Genomic DNA, 23,008 nt, shown 5'->3' with positions numbered 1-23,008 from the left:
CACCCCATTTTAAAAACTTCACCCCTCAAAGTATTCAAAACATCATTTAGAAAGTTTCATAACCCTTTAACCCGTTCCCTCTTTAGCCACTTTTGAACTTCCTGACAGAGCCTCATTTTTCAAATCTGACATGTTTCACTTTATGCGGTAATAACGTCGGAATGCTTTTACCTATTCAAGTGATTCTGAGATTGTTTTCTCATGACACATTGGACTTTATGTTACTGGCAAAATTTTCACGATATGTTCAGTATTTAACTGTGAAAAACACCAAAATTTAGCGAAAAATTAAAAAAATGAGCATTTTTCTCAACTTTAATGTATCTGCTTGTAAGACAGGCAGTTATAACACACAAAATTGTTGCTAATTAACATCCCCCATATGTCTACTTTAGATTGGCATAGTTTTTTGAACATACTTTTATTTTTCTAGGATGTTACAAGGCTTTGAACTGTAGCAGCAATTTCTCACATTTTCAAGAAAATTTCAAAAGGCTATTTTTACGGGTGCCAGTTCAGTTGTGAAGTGGCTTTGAGGGCCTTATATATTAGAAACCTCCAAAAAGTCACCCCATTTTAAAAACTTCACCCCTCAAAGTATTCAAAACAGCATTTAGAAAATTTCTTAACCCTTTAAACTTTTCACAGGAATTAAAGCAAAGTAGGGGTGAAATTTACAAATTTCATATTTTTTTGCAGAAATTAATTTTTAATCCAATTTTCTTTATAACACAGAAAGTTTTACCAGAGAAATGCAACTCAATATTTATTGCCCAGGTTCTGCAGTTTTAGGAAATATCCCACATGTGGCCGTAGCGTGCTACTGGACTGAAGCTCCGGCCTCAGAAGCAAGGAAGCACCTAGTGGATTTTTGGGGCTTATTTTTATTTTAATATATTTTAGGCACCATGTCAGTGAGCATTTTGACCGCAAGGTTTTTTACAGAAATTATTGGAAGTAGGCCATGAAAATGAAAATCTACATTCTTTCAAAGAAGATGTAGGGTTAGCTAATTTTTTCTAATTTCCACAAGGAGGAGAGGAGAAAAAGCACTGCAACATTTGTAAAGCAATTTCTCCCGAGTAAAACATTTCCCCACATGTGGTCATAAACATCTGTTTGGACACACGGTGGAGCTTAGAAGGGAAAGAGTGCTATTTGGCTTTTGGAGCTCAAATTTAGCAGGAATGGTTTGCGGAGGCCAGGTCACATTTGCAAAGCCCCTAAGGTACCAAAACAGTGAAAACGCCAAAAAAGTGAAACGACACCCCTTGAGGAATCCATCTAGGGGTGTAGTGAGCATTTTGACCCCACAGGTGTTTCATGGATTTTATTAGAAATGGGCAGTGAAAATTTAAAAAAAAAAACGTTTTCTTCAATAAGACGTAGCTTTGGCTCAAAATTTTTCATTTTCTCAACAAATAAAGGAAAAAAAGAACCCCAACACTTTTAAAGCAATTTCTCCCGAGTACGGCAATACCCCACACGTGGTCATAAACTGCTGTTTGGGCACACGGCAGGGCTCAGAAGGGAAGGAGCGCCATTAGCTTTTGGAGTACAGATTTTGCTACATTTGGTTTCTGGTCGCTATGTCGCATTTGCAAAGTCCCTGTGGGACCAAAACAGTGGATCCCCCCCAGAAGTGACCCCGTTTTGGAAACAACACCCCTCAAGGTATTCACCTATGGGTGTAGTGAGCATGTTAACCCCGCAGGTGTTTTGCAGAAATTAGTGTGCACACGATGTTGGAGAGTGAAAATGCCATAGATATGCCAATATGTGGTGCCCAGCTTGTGCCACCATAACTAGACAGCTCTCTAATTATTATGCTGTGTTTCCCTGTTTTAGAATCACCCTATATGTGACCCTAATCTTTTGCCTGGACAATCGACCAGGCTCAGGAGTGAAAGATTACCATGTAAAATTGAGGCCTAATTTGGCGACATATAAAGTATTAATTCACAATTGCAGAGGCCATGAAGTGAAACAATAAAATAAACCCCTGACAAGTGACCCCATTTTGGAAACTGCACCCCTCAAGGCATTTATTAAGGTGTGTAGTGAGTATTTTCACCCCACATGTCTTTTCCATAAATGACTGCGCTGCGGAAGGTGCAAATTAAAATTTTTCCCTAGATATGCCAATTCAGTGGCAAATATGTCGTGCCCAGCTTGTGTCACTGGGGACACATACCCAAAAATTGTTAAAAGGGTTCTCCTGGGTATGGCGATGCCATATATGTGAAGTAAACAGCTGTTTGGGCACACTGTAGGGCTCAGAAGGGGGGGGGGGGGAAGCACCATTTGGCTTTTGGAGCTTGGATTTTGCCTGGTAATAGTTTTGTTTGGAGTTGTTTCCGTTTATAATGTGGGGCATATGTGAGCTGGACAGAGTACATCTGGGTCATATAGGTGGTATAATAATAAGGTAAAAAAAATAATAAAATAATCCATAGATGTGTGCTATGCTGTGAAGTAATACTTTCTGTACAGGCCAGTGTCACACTGATAAATGTCCTTCCTTATCCCCCTTTTGGTCCACACTCCGCACCTTTGTAGTTTGGGGAATTTTACCTGGAAAGTGTTGTCCTGGTATAATACGGACACCCTCGCTTCCAGCAGATATGTTTGGGCCCTCCCCTTCCTGGTTCCCTAATTTTAGTGCCTTGATACATCGCCTTTTAAAACAGAAGAAATGTTCCCCTTGGGCTGCACAACTGGATATTTTTCTTTCCTGACTTATTGGAGCCTTAACTTATTTTATTTTTTCATAGTATGAGGGCTGTTTTTTTGCGGGACGAGCTGTAGTTTTTATTGGTACCATTTTGGGGTACATGCGACTTTTTGTTCACTTTTTATCCTTTTTTTTGGGAGGCAAGGTGACAAAAAAAAAACAATTCTGGCATAGTTATATAGGTTTTTTTATACAGCGTTCACCATGCGTTATAAACTACATGGTACCTTTATTTTGCGAGCCAATACGTTTCTGGCGATACCTAATTTATAGCACTTTTTTATGTTTTACAACTTTTTGCACAATAAAATTACTTTTGTAAAGAGAATGTATTTTTTCTGTCGCCAAGTTGTGAGAGCCATAACTTTTTTACATTTTTTCGTCGATGGAGCTGTATGAGGGCTTGTTTTTTGTGAGACGAATTATAGATTTTATAGGCACCATTTTTGGATACATGCGACATTTTAATCACTTTTTATTTAAATTTCTGGAAGACTAAGTGACCAAAAAAACAGCAATTATGGCAGTATATTTTAGTTTTTTTTTTACGGCATTCACTGCGCAGGATAAATAACATAATATTTTTATAGTTTAGGTCGTTACGGTCGCAGCGATACCAAATATGTATGGTTTATTATTTTTTTCAATAATAAATGACTTGATAAGGGAAAAAGGGGGAGATTGTGTTTTATTTTATTACTTAATGCTCACTGGCACTTTTTTTTGCTTAATTGCAAATCAGTAAATATTGACATTATTTTATTACTTGAAACTTTTATTGTATTTTTTACAACTTTTATTTTTACTTTTTTTACACTTTTTTTTTACATTTTTCTTTAGTCCCACTAGGAGACTTGAAGGTCCAACTGTTTGTTTGATGTTCTAATACATTGCACTACATCGCATGGCAGGCTGCCGATTTGATACAAACCACTTTGATGCAACAATCTCATTGGATCGCTGTATTGAAGGGGTTAATGGCAGGAATCGGAGCTAGCTCCGGTTCCTGCCGATAGATCTGGGTGTCCACTGTAACATACAGCGGACACACACTGCTGATGACGCCGGCTCAGCTTCTGAGCCGGAAGCTGAGACGGTGCTATCTTGCCGATGGTACCGGAAGCCTTTTAGACCCCGCCGCTGAGGGCATAGGAGGCTTCCATTGCTGGCAGACCGGGAGGTAAGTATTAGGCCTCCGATCGCCTTTGCAGCCACCGGCAACCGAGAGATCGCTAGGGTGCCGGTGGCTAAAAACTCCTCACATGCTGCGATCTCTATTTGAGGGGTTAATCGGCCGGATTGGATGCTAGCTCTGGTCCTGGCCGATACCTCAGGGTGCCAGCTGTAACATACAGCTGTCACCCGGCGGTGATGTCGCTGGCTCAGCTCCTGAGATAGCTTCATCTCCTTCACGTATAGTAACGTGAAAAGGCGTTAAGACACCAGTTTCCATCACGTTACTGTACGTGATTGGGCGGGAAGGGGTTAATAATCTATTAAACTATTTTATAACTTACCATGGAAATTTCCACGAGGAACAATGATTTTCTTAAATTTTTTCACTTTTGTGGAAATTCTATTTGAGACACCTACATGACAAAAATACACACATTACCAATTATAAGTGTACATTATGTATTAATAATTGATTAAACTATTCTATTAAATAAGGTAGATCCTTCTTAAGACCAGACAGGGTAAGCTTCTGTCAAGGAGAAAAGCATTATGGGTAGGGGTTGTCTCCTGGTATGAGGCAGATGAACCTTATGGACGGACCCCCTCGGACTCAAGAGCCTGTGTCTGTGAGCAGCCCTACACCTCCAATAGTCATACCCTGCATAGCTAACATTATAAGTATTGTGCATTACCTTCAGTATATGTTGTTGTGGTACTGGGCAGTGATGTAACTGTTGCAGCAGACGTTTTATCTATAATAAAGAAAATATTAGATTATGGAAAGGATGAAGAACAAATCATGATCCGATCATAGTATATGGATAATAACAATCCAGTATCAGACAATATATTTATTCAGAGAACTCACCGGTCCCCTGTAGATCATTCTCAGTTGGGGGTGTAGACCCTTGTGTTGTAGTTGTAATGTCTGCACTAACTGGATCTATAACACAATACAGAGAACGTGTTAATAATACTAATAATAGTGAAACCTTCTGATGTCCGGCACACAGCAAAGAGTCATTCACTGACAGCAATATTATTGAGACACCATCAGTTATATTATATCTATTGTGCATTACCTTCAGTATATGTTGTTGTGGTACTGGGCAGTGATGTAACTGTTGCAGCAGACGTTTTATCTATAATAAAGAAAATATTACATTATGGAAAGGATAAAGAACAAATCATGATCCGATCATAGTATATGGATAATAACAATCCAGTAACAGACAATATATTTATTCAGAGAACTCACCGGTCCCCTGTAGATAATTCTCAGTTGGGGGTGTAGACCCTTGTGTTGTAGTTGTAATGTCTGCACTAACTGGATCTATAACACAATACAGAGAACATATTAATAATACTAATAAGGCTGGATTCACAAGATCACATTACGTCTGTAATGGACGGACGTATTTCGGCCGCAAGTCCCGGACCGAACACAGTGCATGGAGCCGAGGTCCTAGCATCATAGTTATGTACGACGCTAGGAGTCCCTGCCTCTCCGTGGAACTACTGTCCCATACTGAAAACATGATTACAGTACGGGACAGTTGTCCGGCAGCGAGGCAGGGACTCCTAGCGTCGTACATAACTATGATGCTAGGAGCCCGGCTCCCTGCAGTGTGCTCGGTCCAGGACTTGCGGCCGAAATACGTCCGTCCATTACGGACGTAATGTGCTCGCGTGAATCCAGCCTAATAGTGAAACCTTCTGATGTCCGGCACACAGCAAAGAGTCATTCACTGACAGCAATATTATTGAGACACCATCAGTTATATTATATCTATTGTGTATTGATGACATTTTCTCATTATTTTCATTACAGTGAAATGAAATGTAAGGCAGATTTCTATTATCATGAAACGATAGTATATTTTGGGGTATTTTATGGTTTTTGTCTATAGCCAGGAGGTCTTCATATCTATTATGGGTTTGTATGAAAATGTGAATATAAAGATTTAACACTTGTAACCTCATATCTCAATAGAAAGCCCTAGTTGTCTTCTGCAGATATAGTATATACCTAGCTGTAATTTGTTTCCTACTATCCCAATGTATAAACGATGCGGTAGTCATAGATGTTGTGATGCATTGACTTGAACACCCCTTGTAAACTACATTATCATTTGTGACTTGTATTTATACTTAGTATTACCCTAAATAAATATATTGGTTCTCTGAAAGAATGGTAGTAATAGCCTCATACAATAAATATTAACCCTAGAGTGTATATTGTGTATTAGTGTTATATATAAATAATGTGCATGGATCTATTAAACGTCTCGTATACACTGGTGTAGCAGTATTTCTTACTTGGTTCTTTGTGATAAAGTAATGGGAATTTAGTCTATTTTAATTATTTTCTAAATAATATATAACTCCCCCAATATTTCCATCAATGTATAGACTCTAAACTTGAGTCCCGTGCCATCAATACCAACATCTAAGCCGACTGAACATGCTAATCCGCTGATATACTTGTATGTTTGTCATTACTAGATGGATTCTCTCTCTATAATAAGTTATTATATTACCTTCAGGGGGTGGTGGTGTGGTGATAGATAATGTTGTCTTTATTATCACACCAGATGTCTTTTCTATAAGAAACAAAGAGAAAATCAACATTATAAACATATTCTCTATATCTATAGAAAGATATTTCTGTCATTGGGAACAGTAATGGACATTGATGGGTTCCCTATTCCTGAAATCTTCATTGGTGGGAATGTGGGGAAACATTTCCTTGTAGAAGGCCACATACTCAGTGGCGGATTATCATTAGGGCGTTTCGGGCGGTCGCCCGGGGCCCAAGACTGCCAGGGGGCCCAAGGAGCCTATGACCGCCCGAACCCCCTCATGCCCAGTGGCGTCGCTAGCACCGGAGGGAGCCCCGGTGCCAGGACCGCACCTGTCAGGCGAGGGGAGCTTTGCTTCTACTTAGCAGCCGTGGTCTGTGCTGCTTTAGAAGCTCCCCCTCCAGCCCCCCTTCCCTGCTCTAAACATCTCTGCTGCTAGCTGTCGGGACATGGGGGAGGGGAGACTGTCGGCGGGCTCTGTGCTGTGAGCAGGAGAAGAGCTGCAGTGAAGACATAAAAGGTAAGTGCATGTGTGTTTAATATCCATATTCATGTGTGTTTAATGTCCATATTCATGTATGTTTAATGTCCATATTCATGTATGTTTAATGTCCATATTCATGTATGTTTAATGTCCATATTCATGTATGTTTAATGTCCATATTCATGTGTTTACAAGGTGTACTTTGTGTATAATGTGCATACTCGTGTATAATGTGCCTACTTAGTGTATAATGTGCATACTCGTGTGTACTTTGTGTACTATGCATACTTTGTGTATAATGTGCCTACTTTGTGTACTTTGTGCATAATGTGTGTACTTTGTGTACTGTGCGTACTTTGTGCATAATGTGCGTACTTTGTACTGTGCGTACTTTGTGCATAATGTGCGTACTTTGTGCGTACTTTGTGCATAATGTGCGTACTTTGTGCGTACTTTGTGCATAATGTGCGTACTTTGTGCATAATGTGCGTACTTTGTGCATAATGTGGTACTTTGTGTACTGTGCATACTTTGTGCATAATGTGCCTACTTTGTGCATAATGTGCGTACTTTGTGCATAATGTGCGTACTTTGTGCATAATGTGCCTACTTTGTGCATAATGTGCGTACTTTGTGCATAATGTGGTACTTTGTGTACTGTGCATACTTTGTGCATAATGTGCATACTTTGTGCATAATGTGCGTACTTTGTGCATAATGTGCGTACTTTGTGCATAATGTGCCTACTTTGTGCATAATGTGCGTACTTTGTGTACTTTGTGCATAATGTGGGTACTTTGTGCATAATGTGCGTACTTTGTGTACTTTGTGCATAATGTGTGTACTTTGTGCATAATGTGCGTACTTTGTGCATAATGTGGTACTTTGTGTACTGTGCATACTTTGTGCATAATGTGCGTACTTTGTGTACTTTGTGCATAATGTGCGTACTTTGTGCATAATGTGCCTACTTTGTGCATAATGTGCGTACTTTGTGTACTTTGTGCATAATGTGCGTACTTTGTGCATAATGTGCATACTTTGTGTACTTTGTGCATAATGTGCGTACTTTGTGCATAATGTCCTTACTTTGTGCATAATGTGCGTACTTTGTGCATAATATGGTACTTTGTGTACTGTGCGTACTTTGTGCATAATGTGCCTACTTTGTGTACTTTGTGCATAATGTGCGTACTTTGTGCATAATGTGCATAATGTGCGTACTTTGTGCATAATGTGCGTACTTTGTGCATAATTTGCGTACTTTGTGCATAATGTGCGTACTTTGTGCATAATTTGCGTACTTTGTGCATAATGTGGTACTTTGTGTACTGTGCGTACTTTGTGCATAATGTGCCTACTTTGTGTACTTTGTGCATAATGTGGTACTTTGTGTACTGTGCGTACTTTGTGCATAATGTGCATAATGTGCGTACTTTGTGCATAATGTGCCTACTTTGTGTACTGTGCGTACTTTGTGCATAATGTGCGTACTTTGTGCATAATGTGCGTACTTTGTGCATAATGTGCGTACTGTGTGTACTTTGTGCATAATGTGCCTACTTTGTGTACTAGTGTTTAGGTAGTGTTAGCAATAGTTACGGCGCGGCAGGGTGGTGGTGGAGAAGGGGGGCCCAAGTTTGGGTAACAGCCCAGGGCCCATGGTCTTCTTAATCCGCCACTGCACATACTGGATATAACATGGGCCCAACATAATAATCACATCATGTCACCGCATAGAACATGACAGTCTCTATAATGGTTTGAGGAAACTTTTTAATCTTAGGGCACAGTTCTAGTAAATGACATAATATGGAGGAGGATATTGTAATAATAACATATTCACAATACACTTACCATTGATGTTTGAACGCGGAGTCACCACAATTTTTCTCAAACACGTTTTAGGTATTTTTCTTTGTCCATCAGGACCTGTATGAAAAAAATTACATTCAGAATTTGAAACAAACTATGAGTGAGATTTGTGGCGCTGCTGCTGATGTATTTAGCGCACAGAGCATTGCCTAAGACTGTGTCAGTTGTATCCACTTCTCAGCGGAGAGCAGGTTCCCATGTTCTCATTCACTGATGGCAAACAGGTATATTACAAGTATATTAGTTCGTTTTATTCTTACCTTCAGCATATGCTGGAACAGTGTGAGACTTCGATGTTATATCAATCTCACCAAAACAATATTCTTAATTTTAGTGAAAAAAATATACTTTTCTGTATAGATTTTATTTAAATAACTGGGATTATTATACTGTAAGATTCTAATATTCATTGTTATCTCTAATGTGATTTATAATAGAAGACTCTGAACTATTTTACATAGCGCACGCACACACGCACACACGCACGCACACACACACACACACACGCAAAATGAATCTATACAACACGTGACAGGTCCATAGTATCTCTGTATTCTGTGGTGCTGGGATGTTCTACCATTGACGCTAATATGTGCACACACTGGTGATAACTTTAATATTGAGGAGAAGATTGTATTATATCATCTCCCCTCAGTCTCCCTGACTGACATCAATCTGTTGCAGAATGGAATTCTCATATACATTATTTCTAATAGCCTTTTATATATAATTCTCTAGCTTCTTGGACATCTACTTAGGATCCCGTCTATTAGCCATAATAGAGAGCCACTAGATCCTTCTCTGCCATCCATTGAACAGTATGTGGTCATCTGCAGCTTCCCTGTGATACCAGCTGAGCACAGGGGAGGGGGGGGGGACTGAGTTTTAAGAGTGGGTTGTTTTGATGGGACAACCTCTTTAATAGTAAAGTTGGCAATAAAAGTGCAGACACAAAAACCACATTCACACAGAAATTCAACAAAACAAACAAAAATTCACACAAAAACCCAACCGTTTATAAGAGATTGAAGAACGGATAATTTGTATTTTAAGAAATGATCATGTAAATCATACACAAGTAGCAATTATTAAATAATCTAGAACATTGTTTATTTGTCTCATTCACTACACTGGTAAAATAAGATCACAGCTAAGCTTTGTGGAGCTCATTCTAGTAACAGAAATCACAGTAACCGCCATGTTTTTCTCAAATGGGGTTACATTATTTCTCAGTCACTAAGGCCCCATGCACACGAACGTAAAAACGCCCGTAATCACGGGCCGTTATTTCGGCCTGTAATTACGGGCCCATAGACTTCTATTGGCCACGGGTACCTCCCCGTATGCTTACAAGAAGGTGACCGTGGCCGTTAAAAAATATAGAACATGTCCTATTTCAGGACGTAATTACGGCACGGGCAGGCCCTTAAAAGTCTATGGGGCTCCCGCAATTACGGGTGACTTACGTGTGTGCAGCCGTAATTACGGGAGCGTTGCTAGACGTCGTCAGGGGATAGTCACTGTCCAGGGTGCTGAAAGAGTTAAACGATTGGCAGTAACTCTTTAAGCACCCTGGACAGTGAACACCGATCACAATATAGATCGACGTGTAAAAAAAATAGAAGTTCATACTTACCCAGAACTCCCTGCTTCTTCCTCCAGTCCAGCCTCCCGGGATGACGTTTCAGCCCATGTGACCGCTGCAGCCAATCACAGGCCAATCACAGGCTTCAGCGGTCACATGGACTGCCACGTCATCCAGGGAGGTCGGGCTGGATGTCGAAAGAGGGATGCGTCACCAAGAAAATGGCCGGGTAAGTATGAATTTCTTTTACTTTTACTACGGAAAGGGCTGCCCCTTCTCTTTATCCTGCACTGATAGAGAGAAGGGGCTGCCGATTAGTGCAGTGCAATTTTGCAGCGAAAACGTGCCCGTAAATACGGGTGGAATACGGGTGACACGGGTCCGTAAATACTGGTGCAATATGGGTCGAATACATGTGACCAAGGACCCGTATTTACGCCAGTATTTACGGGAGGAAAAAAATACGTTCGTGTAAAGGATCTGCCAGGCACTGCTTCAGGGTTAACTCCCAGAATTAATCAGTCAACACCTGAGTGTACATCCCTGAGACAGACACCAGCTTCCTCCACTCAGGCTGGCAGGCTTAGGAGTGGGAGAGCCTATCGCAACCTGGCCAGACTCAGCTAGCTCCCGCCCTCGGTCTATTTAAGCCTGCTCTTCCTGTCCATCTGTGCTTGTGAATTCTTTCCTTGAGGTTTCCTGGCCCAGCTACAGCTCCTGCTACTTTTTGATCCTGCTCCATACAGACCCTGGCTTACCGACTACTCTTCTGCTTTTCGCTTTGTACCTCGCACTCTCCTGGCTTGACTCGGCTCGTTCACTACTCTGTTGCTCACGGTGTTTCCGCGAGCAACTGCCCATTTCCCTTGCTTGTGTTCCCTTGTTTGTTTGTCGTGTTTGTCATGCACTTACTGAGCGCAGGGACCGCCGCCCAGTTGTACCCCGTCGTCTAGGGCGGGTCGTTGCAAGTAGGCAGGGACAGAGTGGCGGGTAGATTAGGGCTCACTTGTCCGTTTCCCTACCCCCCCCACCATTACAAATTCACAAGCCCTATACCTAGTCTACCCTGGTCCCTGACACCATTATGGAACCCCGTGAAACCCTGGCTCAGCAAATGCAGGGTCTCTCCCTACAGGTCCAGGCCCTGGCTCAGAGGGTCAACCAGCCTGATGCTACCTTGGTAGTTCCCCTCACCGCACCCCTTGAACCCCACCTCAAGTTGCCCGACCGGTTCTCAGGTGACCGGAGGGCTTTTCTCTCCTTTCGGGAGAGTTGTAAGCTTTACTTTCGCTTAAAGCCTCACTCCTCAGGTTCTGAGAGCCAGCGGGTGGGTATAATTATGTCCCGGCTCCAGGAAGGGCCCCAAGAGTGGGCCTTCTCCTTGGCTCCTGGCGCCCCTGAACTTTCCTCCGTTGATTGTTTCTTTTCTGCCCTCGGACTTATTTATGACGAGACTGACAGAACTGCCTTTGCCGAGAGTCAGCTGGTGACCTTACGTCAGGGTAAGAGACCTGTTGAGGAGTATTGCTCTGACTTTCGGAAGTGGTGCGTAGCTTCTCGGTGGAATGACCCTGCCTTAAGGTGCCAGTTTAGGTTGGGTCTGTCGAACGCCCTGAAAGACCTGCTAGTTAGCTATCCCTCTTCTGACTCCCTAGACCAGGTTATGGCTTTAGTGGTACGACTTGACCGACGTCTCAGGGAACGACAACGTGAACGTTTATGTGTTTTTTCCTCCGACTCCCCCATGATGCCTCCCGAAGTCCCGTTGCTTCGTTTGTCCCCTAAAGACTCAGAAATACCTATGCAACTCGGGGCCTCCGTGTCCCCTCAACAACGTAGAGAATTCCGCAGGAAGAATGGTCTCTGCTTCTACTGTGGGGATGTCAAGCATCAAGTAAACAACTGTCCCAAGCGTAAGAATGCTGCCAGAGAGCTCCCGCGTCTAAGTGATCATCGGGGAGGTCACTTGGGCGCACAGGTATTTCCCGTAAATATGAAACGTACTAAGATATTGCTTCCCTTTCAGGTCTCGTTTGGTGGTAGGTCTGCTACCGGCAGTGCCTTCGTGGATTCAGGGTCATCTACTAATATCATGTCTGTGGAATTTGCTATGTCTCTTGCTATGCCTCTGATTGATTTGCCTAAACCTGTTCCGGTAGTGGGTATCGACTCCACTCCTCTTGCTAATGGTTATTTTACACAGCATACCCCTGTTTTTGAACTCCTTGTTGGCTCCATGCATTTGGAGCAGTGCTCTGTACTATTGATGCAGGGATTATCGTACGATTTGGTTCTAGGTCTTCCCTGGTTGCAGTTGCATAATCCCACGTTTGACTGGAATACTGGGGAGCTAACCAAATGGGGTAATGAATGTTGTACGTCATGTTTTTCTGTTAATTCTATTTCTCCCCCTAAGGAGGTGAATACGCTACCCGAGTTTGTTCAGGACTTCGCTGATGTTTTCTCTAAAGAGGCCTCCGAAGTATTACCGCCTCATAGAGAATACGATTGCGCTATCGAATTGGTACCAGGAGCTAAGCTTCCTAAGGGTAGAATATTTAACCTTTCCTGTCCCGAACGTGAAGCCATGAGGGAGTATATCCAGGAATCCCTGGCCAAGGGTTACATTCGTCCCTCTTCTTCTCCGGTAGGTGCTGGCTTCTTCTTCGTAGGGAAGAAGGATGGGGGTCTTAGGCCATGCATTGACTACCGTGGCCTGAATAAGGTCACGGTAAGGAACCAGTATCCCCTTCCTTTGATTCCTGATCTCTTTAATCAGGTTCAGGGGGCCCAATGGTTCTCTAAATTGGATCTACGGGGGGCGTATAACCTTATTCGCATCAAAGAGGGGGATGAGTGGAAGACTGCGTTTAACACGCCCGAAGGCCATTTCGAATACCTCGTCATGCCCTTTGGGTTGTGCAATGCCCCTGCGGTCTTCCAGAACTTCATAAATGAGATTTTGAGAAATTACCTGGGGATATTTCTTGTAGTGTACCTTGATGACATATTGGTGTTTTCCAGGGACTGGTCCTCCCACATAGAGCATGTCAGGAAAGTGCTCCAGGTCCTTCGAGAAAACAAACTGTTTGCCAAAATCGAAAAATGTGTATTTGGGGTACAGGAGATACCATTTTTAGGTCAAATCCTCACTCCTCATGAATTCCGCATGGACCCTGCCAAGGTTCAGGCTGTGGCTGAATGGGTCCAACCTGCCTCCCTGAAAGCGCTACAGTGTTTTTTGGGGTTCGCTAACTATTACAGGAGATTTATTGCTAACTTCTCGGTCGTCGCTAAGCCTCTTACGGACCTCACTCGCAAGGGTGCTGATGTCCTCCATTGGCCCCCTGAGGCCGTCCAGGCTTTTGAGACCCTCAAGAAGTGCTTTATCTCGGCCCCCGTGCTGGTTCAGCCCAACCAAAGGGAGCCATTTATTGTGGAGGTTGACGCGTCCGAGGTGGGAGTGGGGGCCGTCTTGTCCCAGGGTACCAGCTCCCTCACCCATCTCCGCCCCTGTGCTTACTTTTCTAGGAAGTTTTCGCCCACGGAGTGTAACTATGATATTGGCAACCGCGAACTTTTAGCCATTAAATGGGCATTTGAAGAGTGGCGCCACTTCCTGGAGGGGGCTAGGCACCAGGTAACGGTCCTTACCGACCACAAGAATCTGGTTTTCCTAGAATCTGCCCGGAGGCTAAACCCGAGACAAGCTCGATGGGCGTTGTTTTTTACCAGATTCAATTTTTTGGTTACCTATAGGGCCGGGTCTAAAAATATTAAGGCGGATGCACTGTCGCGTAGCTTCATGGCCAGCCCTCCTTCGGAGGAAGATCCTGTTTGTATTTTGCCTCCAGGTATAGTCATTTCCTCTATCGAGTCCGATTTAGTCTCTGAAATTGCTGCTGATCAAGGTTCAGCTCCTGGGAACCTTCCTGAGAACAAGCTGTTTGTTCCCCTGCAATTCCGGCTAAGGGTACTTAGGGAAAATCACGACTCCGCACTATCTGGCCATCCAGGCATCCTGGGTACCAAACACCTCATTACCAGAAATTATTGGTGGCCTGGTTTGCCTAAAGACGTTAAGGCCTACGTCGCCGCCTGTGAGGTTTGTGCCAGGTCCAAGACTCCCAGGTCCCGACCAGCGGGCTTACTGCGTTCGTTGCCCATTCCCCAGAGACCTTGGACACATATCTCCATGGATTTTATCACCGATTTGCCTCCATCCCAAGGCAAGTCGGTGGTGTGGGTGGTGGTAGACCGCTTCAGTAAAATGTGCCACTTTGTGCCCCTCAAGAAACTACCCAACGCCAAGACGTTGGCTACCTTGTTTATCAAACACATCCTGCGTCTCCATGGGGTCCCCGTCAATATTGTTTCTGACAGAGGGGTACAATTTGTTTCATTGTTTTGGAGAGCCTTCTGTAATAAGTTGGGGATTGATCTGTCCTTCTCCTCTGCCTTCCATCCTGAAACCAATGGCCAAACGGAGAGGACTAATCAGTCTCTAGAACAATACTTAAGATGTTTTGTCTCTGACTGTCAATTTGATTGGGTTTCTTTCATTCCCCTCGCCGAATTTTCCCTTAATAACCGGGTCAGTAACTCGTCAGGGGTCTCTCCCTTTTTCTGTAATTTTGGGTTTAATCCACGGTTCTCCTCCGTTTCACCTGGTTGTTCCAACAATCCCGAGGTGGAGGTCGTTCATCGGGATCTGTGCACAGTCTGGGCCCAGGTTCAGAAGAACCTAGAGGCGTCCCAGAGCATACAGAAGGCTCAGGCCGATAGAAGACGTTCTGCTAACCCCCTGTTTGTGGTCGGGGATCTGGTGTGGTTGTCATCCAGGAACTTGCGTCTCAAGGTTCCGTCCAAAAAGTTTGCTCCCCGGTTTATTGGGCCGTATAAGGTCATTGAGGTCCTCAGTCCTGTCTCTTTCCGGCTGGAGTTACCCCCGTCTTTTCGTATACACAACGTGTTTCATGCCTCCCTCCTGAAACGCTGCTCCCCGTCCTTGGCCCCCTCGAGGAAACCTCCTGTTCCCGTCCTCACCCCTGAGGGGGTGGAATTTGAGGTGGCCAGGATCGTGGACAGCAAGATGGTCCAAGGCTCCCTCCAGTACCTGGTCCATTGGAGAGGATACGGGCCCGAGGAGAGGACTTGGGTACCCGCCCGGGATGTTCACGCTGGGGTATTGGTCAGGAGGTTCCACCTGCGTTTCCCCAGTAAGCCAGGTCCACTTAGAAAGGGTCCGGTGGCCCCTCATAAAAGGGGGGGTACTGTAAAGGATCTGCCAGGCACTGCTTCAGGGTTAACTCCCAGAATTAATCAGTCAACACCTGAGTGTACATCCCTGAGACAGACACCAGCTTCCTCCACTCAGGCTGGCAGGCTTAGGAGTGGGAGAGCCTATCGCAACCTGGCCAGACTCAGCTAGCTCCCGCCCTCGGTCTATTTAAGCCTGCTCTTCCTGTCCATCTGTGCTTGTGAATTCTTTCCTTGAGGTTTCCTGGCCCAGCTACAGCTCCTGCTACTTTTTGATCCTGCTCCATACAGACCCTGGCTTACCGACTACTCTTCTGCTTTTCGCTTTGTACCTCGCACTCTCCTGGCTTGACTCGGCTCGTTCACTACTCTGTTGCTCACGGTGTTTCCGCGAGCAACTGCCCATTTCCCTTGCTTGTGTTCCCTTGTTTGTTTGTCGTGTTTGTCATGCACTTACTGAGCGCAGGGACCGCCGCCCAGTTGTACCCCGTCGTCTAGGGCGGGTCGTTGCAAGTAGGCAGGGACAGAGTGGCGGGTAGATTAGGGCTCACTTGTCCGTTTCCCTACCCCCCCCACCATTACAGTTCGTGTGCATGAGGCCTAAGACAGACAGAAGTATAGACAGAAGGAGACAGAAGGAGACAGAGGTAAAGTGTAAGTTATATCACACATAAGTAAAAGATTGTAAGTAATATAATAATTGGATAGATATGATTAAACTAATATTAAAATGAAATAAATAACAGTCACATTACCGGAAGTCTCACGACCAAGCGCAATGTCCACAAATACAGCAAGAATCGCCAGGAAAATAACAGCTATGCTCTGTTTATTCGCCATGACAAAAAAGGGGGAAATCACTGAATGTGTGATAGCTTAACCTAGGACTGCTTTATGATGTCATCACATTCTGAGAACAGCATAGAGGATGGTATGGTAATTTATGACTGTTTTCTGATGTCATCACATTCTGAGAACAGCATAGAGGAGGGTATGGTAATTTATGACTGCTTTATAATGTCATCAAATTCTGACAACAGCAGGTACAAGGATGGCACCATGATAAAATGAGGTGTAAGGTGTATATTACACCGCGTTCCAAATTATTATGCAAATTTTATTTTCGCTGATTTTCCTAAATAGTCGATACAAATGACAGTCAGTATAATCTTCAAGCCATCAACCGTTGGAGTATAATGCGAATTTTATTGAACAAATCTCCTAATGATAACAGATTTTTTTTAGAAGTAAAAAACTCAAAATGCACTGTTTCAAATTATTATGCACAACAGAGATCAAAACATTTTAAAGGTTGTAAAGAGAACTAAAATGGTAATTTGTTGAATTTGCAGCATCAGGAGGTCATATTTACAGAAATCAAAAGCTTTCAATAAAAAAGAAAACTTAACAGGCCAAGTTACATGTTAACATAGGACCCCTTCTTTGATATCACCTTCACAATTCTTCCATCCATTGAATTTGTGAGTATTTGGACAGTTTCTGCTTGAATATCTTTGCAGGATGTCAGAATAGCCTCCCAGAGCTTCTGTTTTGATGTGAACTGTCTCCCACCCTCATAGATATTTTGCTTGAGGATGCTCCAAAGGTTCTCAATAGGGTTGAGGTCAGGGGAACATGGGGGCCGCACCATGAGTTTCTCTCCTTTTATGCCCATAGCAGCCAATGACACAGAGGTATTATTTGCAGCATGAGATGGTGCATTGTCATGCATGAAGATAATTTTGCTATGGAAGGCACGGTTCTTCTTTTTGTACCATGGAAGAAAGTGGTCAGTCATAAACTCTACGTACTTTGCAGAGGTCATTTTCACACCGTCAGGGACCCTAAATGGGCCTACCAGCTGTCTCCCCATGATTCCAGCACAAAACATGACTCCGCAACCACCTTGCTGACGTCACAGCCTTGTTGGGACATGGTGGCCATTCACCAACCATCCACTACTCCATCCATCTGGACCATCCAGGGTTTCACGGCACTCATCAGTAAACAACACGGTTTGAAAATTAGTCTTCATGTATTTCTGAGCCCACTGCAACCGTTTATGCTTGTGAGTATTGTTTAGGGGTGGCCGAATAATAGCTTTATGCACACTTGCAAACCTCTGGAGGATCCTACACCTTGAGGTTCGCGGGACTCCAGAGGCACTAGCGGCTTCAAATACCTTTTTGCTGCTTTGCAATGGCATTTTAGCAGCTGCTCTCCTAATCCTATTCATTTGTCTGGCAGAAACCTTCCTCTTTATGCCTTTATCGGAACTAACCCGTCTGTGCTCTGAATCAGCCACAAATCTTTTCACAGTACGATGATCACGCTTAAGTTTTCTTGAAATATCCAATGTTTTCATACCTTGTCCAAGGTATTGCACTATTTCACGCTTTTCGGCAGCAGAGAGATCTTTTTTCTTTACATCGTGGATTCATTGGACTACTTAGATGATCTACTTTTTTTTAAAAAAAATTGTGAAAGACGGTTGCATGGGGGAGTTTTGATCTCAATAAAAAAAAATTCTTATGTCTGTTTTTTTAAATATTTTATTATGGCCTTAGGGCTGCTGCCTGATTGACAGCGTTCAATTACTAAGGCTGGGGCTTAGCATTAGCCAGTAACAAGGCGATCACTAACCCCTATTATTGCCCCGGTTTCCACTGCCGCCAGGGATACCGGGAAGAGCCGAGTACAATCCAGTACCTGACCATCTGAAACGACGGATAGTCAGCGGGGCGACCGCAGGCTGGTATGATCAGGCTGGGAAGGGCCAAAAAACGTGGCCCTTCCCACCCTGGTGATGCTATGCTGCGGCTGCCTTATTGTATCTGCTAGTTATGAAAAATAGGGGGAACCCCACGTCATTTTTTTAAATTGAATTGAAAAAAATTACGTGAGGTCCCCTCCATTTTTCATAACCAGCCAGATACAATAAAGCAGCAGCAGCCTAGCATCACCAGGGTGGGAAGGGCCATGGTTTTTGTCCCTTCCTAACCTGATAGTACCAACCTGCGGCCACCCCAGTACCCTAAAGTATTTAAAAACAGAGACATAAAAAACGTTTTATTGAAATAACTCTTACACACAATCCACTTTTACCATTTTATTGAAAAAAAGCTTAAAGTGTAGCTAAACGTTCGACAAACTTCTGACATGTCATAGTGACATGTCAGAAGTTTGGATTGGTGGGGGACCGAGCACTGAGACCCCCACCAATCGCTAGAACGAAGCAGCTGAAGCACTCGTGTGAGCGCTCAGCTGCTTCGTGTCTGTTCGGCTTTTTCCGGAAAGCCGATGTATCGGAGTACAGGCTCATAGACTTTGTATTGAGTCCGTACTCCGATACATTTATTTCCGGAAATAGCCAAACAGACACGAAGCGGCCGAGCGCTCACACGAGACCTTCAGCTGCTTTGTTCTAGCGATTGGTGGGGTGTCTCAGTGCTCGGACCCCCACCAATCCAAACTTCTGATGTGTCACTATGACACGTCAGAAGTTTGTCGAACGTGTAGCTACACTTTAAATCAGCAAAGTAGTCCAACGAATCTACGACGTAGTCCAAATGGTCCAGCAGAACCTGCAAAACAAAAATTAGCAGTATGAAAAATAAAAATGAAGATGGCTGCCCCCACAGAAGTACAAACATATGAATAAATAGTTACTTTAGAGAACATATTAAAATAATTAGAAAAAATAGGACCATAAAGTAAAACTTCAATAAACCATCAAATAAAAAAAAAATTAAATAATTATAACACCTTTCCTTTAAAGAGAACCTTTCACCTGCCCATACATGTGCAGCTGAGTGCAGAATGTGATGTGCAGGGCTGCACAAACCATGGGGCACTTTAAAAAAAAATTCTACCCTCCTTCGTTATTTAGAGATCGGTGCCGTAATATTTGGCGCCCAATATTGAAATAACCCCCTGAACTGTCAATGGGGCGGTAATTGGCAAGGGGGCGTGTAACATCGCTGTGACACTGTCTAATCACCTACGGACTGTGTCACGGAAAAGGCGCTATGGAACAGAAGAGGAGAAGAATGTGAATTCTTCTTCTGTTCCATGTTATCGGAGCTGTGAGCGCCCACACTCTCACTCTTTAGCTCTCGGCAAACAAGGACGACAAGACTGATCTCTCGCGAGAGATCACACAGTCTTGTACTTGCCTGCCGAGAGATGAAGAGTGAGATCGTGCGCCCGCACACGCTCTCTAGCTCCTGCTGTTGACACTGTCCGTAGCTGATTGGACAGTGTCACAGCAATGTTACATGCCCCCTTGCCAATTACCGCCCCATTGACAGTTCAGGGGGTTATTTACATATGGGACTCCAAATATTACGGCACCAATATCTAAATAACGAAGGCTAGGAATTTTTTTTAAAGTGCCCCAGAGTTTGAGCAGCCCTCCCTATTACAGCTACACATCTATGGGGAGGTAAAAGGTTCTCTTTAAAGTGTAACAAATATTTGTAAAAACTTTTGACATGTTAGAAGTTTTGATCAGTGGGGTCTGAGCACTGAGACCCCCAGTAGTCGCTAAAACGAAGCAGCAGAAGTGCTCGAGTGAGCGGTGTGCTGCTTCGATTCTGCTTGGCTTTCCTTGGAGGAGTGTACGGGCTCAATAGAAAGTCTAGGAGTCCGTACACCGCTCACTCGGCCGCAAGTCGATCATAAATGAAGCGGCACAGCGCTCACCCGAGCACTTCTGCTGCTTCATTTTAGCGATCGGTGGGGGTCTCAGTGCTCAATCCCCCACCCATGAAAACTGTTGACATGCTTAATTTTCGAGCTACAGCTGCTTTGTATCCTGTATACAGAGCAGCTGTATCTAGGGCTGAGACCTGAATCCATTAGGTCACCTATTATCGATCACATCTAAGTTATGAGCTTAGATGTAATCGGTAACAGCTCGATCCTGCCCCTACTAATTTAAAATGGGTCGGCCGATGCTGGGGGGCCGGGAGTATACTGCAAGGAGGGGTCTGGGCATTTTACTGACAGCAGAGGGCTCTATAGGGGGGAATAATCCCCCCATAGAGCCCTCACGAGTTACTATACTGAAAGGTTAGGGGGGTCTGAGCCCTCCCATAGAGCCCTCTGCAGTAAGTCAGACGCTCAGACCGCCCCCCCCCTGCATCCCCCTATCCTTCTATTATAGTAACGTGAGGGCTCTATGGGGTGGATTCCTCCCCCCATAGAGCCCTTGACTGCCAGTAAAATGCCCAGACCTCCCTTGCAGTATACTCCCGGGTCCCGGTCCCCCAGCTATTGCCGACCGACACCTTTTGAATTAGTGAACGCAAGAGCGTGAGCGCTGTAAGTGGCGCTCAGTTTTTAATACAGGCCACCGCTCACCTCGTGCGTCACTTCTCTTCTCGACTGCTCCTTCTGCAGACTTGCTCCTCTCTGGCGGCGCGTGCTGCGTATAGCGTCAGAGGGGAGGAGGAGTGTTCTTACAGACGTGCCCATCATGCGGTACGTCAGGTAAGTAAAACAAGGCATGCCCCTCATCCCCGGTCCAGTCCGTCCCTGGTTCAAAATGCCGCCCCTCATTTTCAGCAAGGTGGCGCAGCCTGAGGCTGTAGGCGCACCTCGCCTCACAGCAGGTGCGGCACTGCATATGGCAATGTCCAGGATGCGTTATGAGGCAATACTTTTCTTCTTACATTATACTGATAATAAGCAGTGCCCACCCCGAGATGACCCCAGTTTTGACCGTTTGTATAAACTGAGACCCCTATTAGACCATTCCAGTGCCCGGTTTTCCCAAGCATACACCCCCCCAAGAAGTGTATTTCTATTGATGAGCCCTTTCTTAGATTTTAAAGGGAGGCTTCAATTCCTGCCGAGTAAGAGGGCAAGGTATGGCGTGAAGATGTATAAGCTGTGCGAGAGTGCATCAGGGTATACCTACAAATTTAGGATATATGAAGGGAAGGACAGCAGTATTCAGCCCCCAGAATGCCCCCCCTTACTGGGAGTTAATGTGAAAATTGTGTGGGAATTGGTGCACCCACTGCTGGACCAGGGTTACCAACTCTACCTGGATAATTTTTATACCAGTGTCCTTCCAGAAGTACTGCGGCATGCAACACTGCTTAAGAAATCTGAGAGGCCTCCCTAAAACACTGCTTGGGCAAACACTCAGAAGGTGTGAGAGCAGGGCACATTCTAGCAGCAACATATTGTGCGTCAAGTACAAGGACAAGAGAGATGTCCTTGTATTAACAACAATACATGGCCACACCAGTACCCATGTACCTGTACGAGGTACCAGTACAGAGACCCCCAAACCAGTCTGCATCCTGGACTACAATAGGTAAATGGGAGGGGTGGACTTGTCAGATCAAGTCCTGAAGCCCTACAGCGCCATGCGGTGTGGTATAAGAAGCTGGCCGTGCACATTATACAGATGGCATTATACAATGCGTACGTGCCACGTCGATGTACAAGCCAGAGGGAAACTTTCCTGGAATTTCCAGAGGTGGTTATCAAGAACCTAATCTTTAGGGACCAGGAAGGGGGGGCACCCAGTACTTCTGGAAGCGAGGCCACACGCATTGTACCAGGGCAACACTTTCCAGGAGAAGTTCCCCAAGCTGGCAAGAAGGCAAAAGGTCAAAAAAGGTGCAAAGTCTGCTATAAGAGGGGGATAAGGAAGGACACAATATATCAATGTGACACGTGTCCCGAAAAACCAGGGCTCTGTATGAAAGAGTGTTTTAAAATGTATCATACATTCCTTGATTTTTAATCTACCCCAGTTTTACATACCCTGATGCACTCCGCACAGCTTATCCCCCTCATCTTTCCCTTCTGAGCCCTGCCGTGTGCCCATACAGCTGTTAACAGCCACTTGTAGTGTATTTCCATACCCGGGAGAACCCACATTAGAGTATATGGGGGTGTATGTCTCCGGTGGCACATGCTGGGCACAATATATCGGACACTGAATTGGCATATATGTATAGAAAATGGCAAATCTCACTCTGCACCGTCTACTGCACATTATCTTTTACACAATACCTGTGCGGTCAAAATGCTCACTACATCTCTAGATGAATGCCTTAAGTTGTAAAGGATCTGCCAGGCACAACTTCTGTGTATACGCCCATAGGTAATCAGTCTGCACCTGAGTCTATGTCTCTGAGACTGACTCCATCTTCCACCACTCAGGATGGCAGGCTTAGGAGTGGGAGAGCCTATCGCAGCCTGGTCAGACGGAGCTAGCTCCCGCCCTCTGTCTATTTATACCTGTCTTTCCTGTTCCTCCTTTGCTTGTGATTCTTCTCGTGTGGTTTCCT

The 23,008-nt window shown here is 44.4% G+C and overlaps 1 protein-coding gene across 1 annotated transcript in view; it reads right to left on the bottom strand.

Moving 5' to 3' along the window:
• The window catches only part of RPL31 (ribosomal protein L31), a 171,824-nt gene extending 160,432 nt beyond the window's left edge, over positions 1-11,392 (bottom strand). The window contains exon 1 of the mRNA XM_075852687.1: positions 11,382-11,392. The gene's annotated coding sequence lies outside the window, so the exon portion shown is untranslated. The remainder of the gene's footprint in view (positions 1-11,381) is intronic.
• Between the last annotated feature and the right edge of the window lie 11,616 nt (positions 11,393-23,008).

Source organism: Rhinoderma darwinii, chromosome 2 (genome assembly GCF_050947455.1).
Source record: "Rhinoderma darwinii isolate aRhiDar2 chromosome 2, aRhiDar2.hap1, whole genome shotgun sequence".
Classification (NCBI taxonomy): Eukaryota; Metazoa; Chordata; class Amphibia; order Anura; family Rhinodermatidae; genus Rhinoderma; species Rhinoderma darwinii.
The sequence above is the reverse complement of the archived record's forward strand: the minus strand, read 5'-3'. Positions and strand labels throughout refer to the sequence as shown.